Below are 7,892 nucleotides of genomic sequence, written 5' to 3' on the forward strand. Positions count from 1 at the left end.
CTCCATTAGGTGGGAAGCTCTGGCACAAAAGAATGTGACAGCTCAGCATGTCCACCTAAAAACATGGTGGTCCAAGTCTCTGGCTGCAGGAGTGCTCAGGCCTGTTGCTGTTGGTGAATGGCAGCAAGGATTCCACCTGTATGAGGTGTGTGCAGGTGGCTCATCTTCTCAGTATGGTAGCAGAGCTCAAGGAGAAAGTGGAGAGATTGAGTATAAAATAGTGCAAGCAGGAGATAGACTGGTGGAGTAACTCTGCTGAAATTGTCTGGAAGATGCCGGGGTGATATCCCCCAAAAGTGGTGGACAGCCTGCTCTGCCATCACTGAGAAGAAGGAGATGATTTAAGAGAAGAGGAGAAGTGGTAACAAGTCCCAGCTTGGTGTCACAGGCAACCCTCAACCCAACCTAGCTTGGTTCCTCAGGTGCCCTTCCATAATAGGTTTGAGGCTCTGGAACTTGAGGATGCGGTAGGATGTCCACAAATGAGACTGTCTGGAGTGAGGTGTCTAACTCCACATGTCACTCTACTAAGAAAGAAAGAAGGGTGATTGTCATAGGCAACTCCCTTCTGAGAAGAATGGAAGGCCCCATTTGGTGGCCCATCCTTACCCATAGGGAAGTGTGCTGACTCTCTTGGACCCAGGTCAGGGGTGTTTCTAGGAAACTTTCCAGTCTAATTCTCCCCTCTGATTATTATCCTCTCTTGATAGTTCAGGCCAGTAGCAATGAAGTCACTGGGAAAAGTCTGAGGACTATCAAAAAGGACTTCAAGGGACTGGGGCAGAGAATGGATGGAGCAGGTGTACAAGTTGTGTTTTCCTCTAGTGGCAGGGAAGGATTATGAGAGTAGAGGGAAAACCCATTTCATAAATATGTGGTTGAGAAGCTAGTACAATTGCAAGAGTTTTGTTGTTTTTGACCATGGGGTGGTTTACTGGCTGCCTGGCTTGATGTCTGCTGATGGGTCTCACCAGTCTCAAAGGAGGAAATGGAGTCCAGGAGCTGGCAGGGACTCACTGAGAGGACTTCATACCTAGTTTAAAGGGGATAAAACTAGGCCCACTAGAGATGAGCCTAGGGGAAAGATTATGGCACTGGGATGAGGTAAGGGGCTCAGCTGAAGTGCATCTACACCAATGTACACAGCATGGGCAATAAACAGGAGGAGCTGGAAGCCATCATGCAGCAGGCAAACTATGACTTAGTTGCCATTATGGAAACATGGTAGGGTCTCTTTCATAGATGGAGTGCTGTAATGAATGGCTACAAGATCTTCAGAAGGGATAGGCAAGGAAGGAGAAGTGATTGTGTGTCTCTCTATTTAGAGTGTCCCCAGGGACTGGTATTGGAACTTCTCCTGTTCAATATCTTTATTGATGGCCTGGATGATGACATTGAATGCACCCTCAGTAAGTCTGCAGATGACATCAAGCGTCAACCTGCCTGGGAGTAGAAAGGCCCTGCAGAGGAATCTGAACAGGCTGGATAGCTGGGCTGAGAGCAACAGGATGAAGTTCAAGAAGACCAATTGCTGGATCTGGAACATTTGCCACAATAACCCCAGGCAACACTACAGGACTGGGGCAGAGTGGCTGGAAGACTGTGTAGAAGAAACGAACCTGGAAGTATTTTTTGTCATTTGGCTGAACATAAGCCAGCAGTGTGCCCAGGGTGGCCAAGAAGGCCAGTGGCATCCTGGCTTGTATCAGTAATGTTGCTGGCAGGAGTAGGGAGGTCATCCTTCTGTACTCAGCCTTGGTGAGGCTGCACCTCAAGTACTGTGTTCAGTTTTGGGCCACTCAGTTCAGAAAGGACATTGAGGCCCTGGAGACTGTTCAGAGATGGGCAACAAAGTTGGTGGGGGGGTCCAGAGCACAAGTCTTATGAGAAGCGACCTTTTCTGAGTGAGCTGGGATTGCTTAGTCTGGAGAAGAGAAGGCTCTGAGGTGACCTTATAGCTCTCTATACAACTACATGAAGGGAGGTTTCGGTGAGGTGGGGGTCAATCTTTTCTCCCATGTAACTAGCAGTAGGACTAGAGGGAATGGCTTCAAGTTGTGCCATGGGAGATTCAGGTTGGATGTTAGGAAATAATTCTACTCTGAGGGAGTGGTCAGGCACTGGAATGCACTGCCCAGGGAGGTGATGGAGTCATTGATCCAGAGGTGTTCTAGAAATGTTTGGATGTTTTAATGAGAGACATGGTGTAGTGGGAAATATTGGTGATATGTAGACAGTTGGACTGGATGATCTTATAGGTATTTTCCAGTTTTGATGATTTTATGATTCTAAGCCCAGCTCCCTCAGTCTGTCCACATAGGAGAGGTGATCCAGCCCTCTCTTAATCTTTGTGGTCCTCCTCTGGAGGACATCTTTCCTGGAAGCAGTGAACCAGATGGTTCCTCACAAGGGCAGAATAGAGGGATTCCATCACCTCCCCGCCAGGCTGCAAGTGCACACTTCTAGCTTTGATGAAGTTTTTCATCCCAAAGGAGCCTCAAGTCCTCTGCAGGGCTGTTCTCAAGGAATTCTTCTTGCAGCCTGTATGCATATCTGGGATTGCAACAATCCAAGATCAATACCTTGTACTTGGCCTTGTTGAATTTCATTAGTATCTTGTGTGCTGTGCCCACTTTCTGTGTCTGTCCAGGTCCCTCTGGGTGGTATCCCTTTCTTCTATCATATCAACTAATAACACTGCTGACTGCTTCTATGCCAGATATGCTTGAACTTCAATATGAATTTTGGTCAGAGGTAAATAAATGTCATGTTGCAAATGATATCATCAGTCCTTTTTCTTCAATCCCTGTGGTCATGGAGTGGAGGCCACAGTTTGTTTCCATGGTTTGTTTTCACAGTTTATTTTCATGTGGAGGGGTGTTCAGTACAATTGGAATCTACTGCCCCATAGGTGGAAACAAAGCCTTACCATTTGCCATAGACTGATCCAGGCAGCACTGAAACAAGGTAAAGGAGGGTGAAGCTCCTGAACACTTGCAGTACATTGATAGCATCACTGTGTGGGACAACACAGCAGGATTAGTTTCTGAGAAAGGGAAGAAAATAATCCAAAATCCTTCTTCAGGCCATTTTTGTCATAAAGCAAAGTAAGGTCATGGGACCTGAACAGGAAATCCAGTTCTTAGGAATGACATGACAAGATGAATGTTGTCAATTCGATATGGATGTGATCAGAAGAATAACTGTTATGTCCATACCAGATAACAAAAAAAGAAACAAGTTTTCTTAGGTGTTGTGGGTTTCTTTAGACTGCATATTCCAGATTAGTCTGATTGTCAACCTTCTCCATCAAGTAACTCAGAAGAATGATTTCACATGGGCTACTGAGCAACAACAAGCCTTTGAACATATTTAACAAGAGAGAGTTCATTTAACAGCCCCTGGGCCAGCCAGGGCAGGACAAGATGTAAGATACAGGGGATCCTTGGATACTCCATGATACTCCAAATGAAAAAAGAGATATCAACAGCATATGAAGGCATTAAAGTTGTTTCAAAAGTGGTTTGTACTTAGGCACAGCTCCTTTTAGCACTCCAGCTGCCTGTGCTGAGCTGAATGTTCAAAGGGAAGGTCCTCTCAACATGTCGTGGAACTGATGGGAGGTGGAGTAATTGGGTCATACTGATCATACAACAGTTACCCAAGAATCTTGGCAGTGATCATGAACTGGACCAAAAGCAAAGATTTTAGAATATCATCAGACAGGGTGCTGACACATGCAGAAGAGGCCCTGTTGTATAATAAACTACCAGAGAATGAAAAGCAACAGGTTTTGTTCACCTGTGGGTCCTGTTGTACTGTGGGAAAGCATCAGAGATGGAAGACTGCTGAAGGGAACCCTCCTTCAGCACTTTCTACAGCTTTGTGTGAGAAGTTGAATCAAGCCAATTTGCAGAAGGCCATCCAGACTTTTAGATACTGCTGAATGAAGAAATTGACCAGGGCTCTATCTTAATACTAATTCGTGGATGGTGGCAAATGCCCTAATGTGGGAAGTGGTTACACAATGGAAATAGAACAACTGGCAGTGCAAAGGCAATCCCATCAGAGCCACTGAACTGTGGAAAGATATTGTTACCCAGGTAGAGAACTTTGCTATAAAAGCATGTCATATAGATGCCCATATACCCAAAAGCTGTGCCACAAAAGAGAATCAGAACAACCAGCAGGTGGATTGAGCTGCCAGGATTGACATTGCTCTAGTAGCTCTGGACTGGCAACATAAAGGTGAATTATTTCTAGTGTGGTAGGCCCATCAAGGCAATAGCCCCTCAGGACATCAAGGACAGAACATACCGATGGGCTTGGGATCAAGGGGTGGTCTTGACCATGGACTATATTGAACAGATTATCTTAGTGTGAAATGTGGTGCAGTTAAGCAAACCAAGTGGATAAAGCTTCTTTGGTTTGGAGGACAATGGCTGAAATATAAATATGGGGAGGCCTGACAACTTGATTATATGACATTCCTACAAATGCAGCATGGCAAACTGCCACGAGCTTACAGTGGTGGGAGCAACCATCACATGGTTGGAAACACGCTACCATCCAAAATACCATCCTGAGCCTTGAAAAGCAAGTCTTGTGGCAACATGGCACCAGAGAAAAAAATGAGTCAGGTAACGGGACTCATTTCCAAAACAAACTGATGAACACCTGGGCCAATGAGTGGATATATCACATCCTGTCATGCATGAGCTGCTGGAAAAATTGAATGACACAATGGACCGTTAAAGACTAAACTGAGAACAATGAGTCTTGGGCCATTCAAACACTGAGATGCATGTCTAGCAAAAGTCACCCAGTCAACACTTGGGGATCTGCTAGTCTAGCTGGTCCTGCCCAATCAAACCTCTTACATTCTGCAGAAGGAGGTAAAGTCTCTGCAGTGCACTGAAAAAGCCAAGCAGCAGGGATTGTGGTGGAGCCAGGATAGGTGGCCTGGATTAGGCAAGGGGTTATTACATACCACCTGAAACTATGTGGAGGTTTTAAAACTCTGTGGAGTTGGCTGGGCATTTGGGCTTCTGCTTGGGGATTGTCTGGGTGATGGTTGGTGAGTGGTGAGATGTTGTGTTACTAGCAGGGTGCCAGTCAGCAAACAATTTTATTGTTAGTGGGGCATTTCTTGGCAGGTGGTAACAGTGTTGTGTATACATACATACATATATATATATATGTATACATTTATATATATTCACATTTTTGTTCCTATTTTCCTTTCCTGTCTTATTTTGTATCACAACCCACATTTTTTGCCCTATTTTGCTTCCACTTCTCTCCCTCACCCTTCCTGGGGATTGGTGCAGTGAGTGAATGACTATGTGATGCTGAGCTGCTGCTGGATTAAACTACAAAACTAACCAGACTTCTGAAAGAGCTCAGGTTTTCTTCAAGCCTTGCTCTCAAAAATGTGGTCTGAAGAATTCAGAAGGCAATTCAAAAGTTGTCCAAAATGTTTCTGAGTAAGAAGCCTTTCACCCTGTTGTTCCTTACTAGCATTTTCTACTGTAACAACTAAGAAATAAATAATTTCTGTTGAAGTCAATTTTTAATCCAATACGTCATGACTGAAATTCAGATTCCTTGCAATAGGATGCTCTTGAGAAAGCATAATTGTATGAGGTAAGATGGGGGAATCTCCAGCAGGAACCCTTGCCAGATCTGTGATGGAAGAGAAGTCTGACAGTCAGCGCAAGTCAGAAGGAAAAAGAGTATTTGAAAAAAGTACGTAACTAAGAAGTTAAGTGAAGCAGATCCTCAGAAACTTAGACAGTGTTGTCTGCTCTAAACCCCCACCACCCCAGAAAAACAGGTAATAAGAGTAGAGGAAGAAAAAAAAGAAAATATTCCCTTTTACATATTAACAACATGCTCAATCCTATAGCAAGCATGTTGCATGTTGCATTGTGGGACCCTGAGGAACTTCTATATCCCCAGCATGGAGTGCGAAGTCCAAAAGATATGCTGTTCTATAAACTCAAGCACAAGGATGTAAAGACATGCTGTTGTGCTATATTGGGCACTCATACAGTGCCACCTTTCCTGGCTTTTCTTTTTTTTTTTTTTTTTTTTTCCTTCTTCTTCTTTTGGGGGAAAATACTAATATAAGCTTAGCACAGAAAAGATCTCAGAAAGACCTGCATCACTGTATCTTCTGTAAAGGTTACCTAGTGTGGAAAAACTCATGCATGAGCTTGTACTTCGTTAGCCATCAACAACAGCACTTTTCTGCTAGTACTGGTGGATCTACTGGTACAGAATCACTATTGTGGAGTTTCTTAGAAGTGTATTCTTCAGTGCCAAGCTCTTTTATCTACATCCAACTCTATGCAGTTCTTATCCTTGAATAGTTAAAAAGTCACAGAAACTGTTATGCGAAGCCTGAGTGGAGGTAATCAGGCTCATGACATCATGCAATTTAGACTTTAAAATTTGGAGAAATTGGAGGAATTCTCCTCTCTTCTTTCATAAGGAGCACACTGCACCTTTCTTGCCGTGTTTTTATGTCACTGTCCATATTTTTCATGTTTATTTCTGGCCTCCTGACAACATTATTTTTCTCCCTTTAATGTATTTTCCTCAAACAGAGCTGTTTTCAAACCAGCATTTCTGAGTATGACACGTTCCTGCACCAGCTGTAACAAAGTCAGAGGGAAAAAAAAAAACAACCTAACAAAAGCTTGCATGTTGTATGAGGCAGAGTTAACATGATAAGATGATGCAGCATATATAGTCTCACATCAGGCATAAACATGTCTGAGTTATTTATTGCACAGGACTGGAGTGGGTGAATCCCACTGACTGCTCTGCTCATGTTCTGTGCATAATTCTCCTGGAAATAGAAGTGCTGGGGTTTGGAAGGAGTCAGGTTGATCCAAGGAGGTTAATCATCTTAAGCCTCAGTGCTGGAGCTGTGGCATAGATGTGGGGATGGCAGTAGCAGCCCTATGCAGAGTATGTGGGAGTGCTTTTGGAACAGCTAGAAAGATGGGATGGGAAGGAATGAATAGTGCTCCAAAGTGGGAGAGCTGAGGCTTGGCCAAGTGAGGCACTGAGCACTATTGGCCTTCTTAGCATGGCTCCACAGTAGACTGTGGGAGACGTTTGTTTGTTTGTTTTTTTCTTTTTTTTCCCTAGAGTTGTCGTGCTCTATGTTTGTCTGCCTCAACAGAGTGCTTGGCAGATTGATTAAAAAATTAATTCTGAAGGCTGCAGAGATCTCAAATTCATCTCATAGAATCTTCATTAAAAATGAGAGGGATGTGGATACCTTTCTAAGTATCAGTGGGATCCGCAGAAGAAATCAAGCTAAGTCAGAACACATTCCCATGATAAGGTCTATCTGTCTAAAACTTCTGACTTGAGTTTTCTAAGCCCATTTAAGAGCGTATTCACTAAGGCAAAATTCTGTGCTAAATGGATTCCAGTTAGTTTTCTGCTATGAAAGCACTTCAATTTTAACAATAGCTGTCATTCCCAATGTTATACAGAAATAGTTTAGTAGTATGGGCCTTAAAACACCAGTCTGATAAATATTTATATTACTTATTTTAAGTTAAAAGCTTGCTTATGGATTGTTTTCATTTCAGCAGTGTAAACATCCTTCTAGAGTATGCAATGTAATGTTAAGATTGAAGTCACCCACCCTTTTTGCTTAGTGCTGTTTTATCATTGCTAAAATATTCTTTAGTGGATGCTGATAAAAGTATTTTCACCACTTTAATTGTACAGATTCTCTTGTTTTCTATTCAGCGTGGAGGTAAAAATAGTATTAGACACTGTTGTGTCTAACTATTGTGTCTCGGTATTGTGAATTAACATTTGGTCAGCAAAAAAGCTTTGGTTCTTTATCACACATTTCTCTAGTT

This window comes from Excalfactoria chinensis, chromosome 1 (genome assembly GCF_039878825.1).
Source record: "Excalfactoria chinensis isolate bCotChi1 chromosome 1, bCotChi1.hap2, whole genome shotgun sequence".
Taxonomy (NCBI): Eukaryota; Metazoa; Chordata; class Aves; order Galliformes; family Phasianidae; genus Excalfactoria; species Excalfactoria chinensis.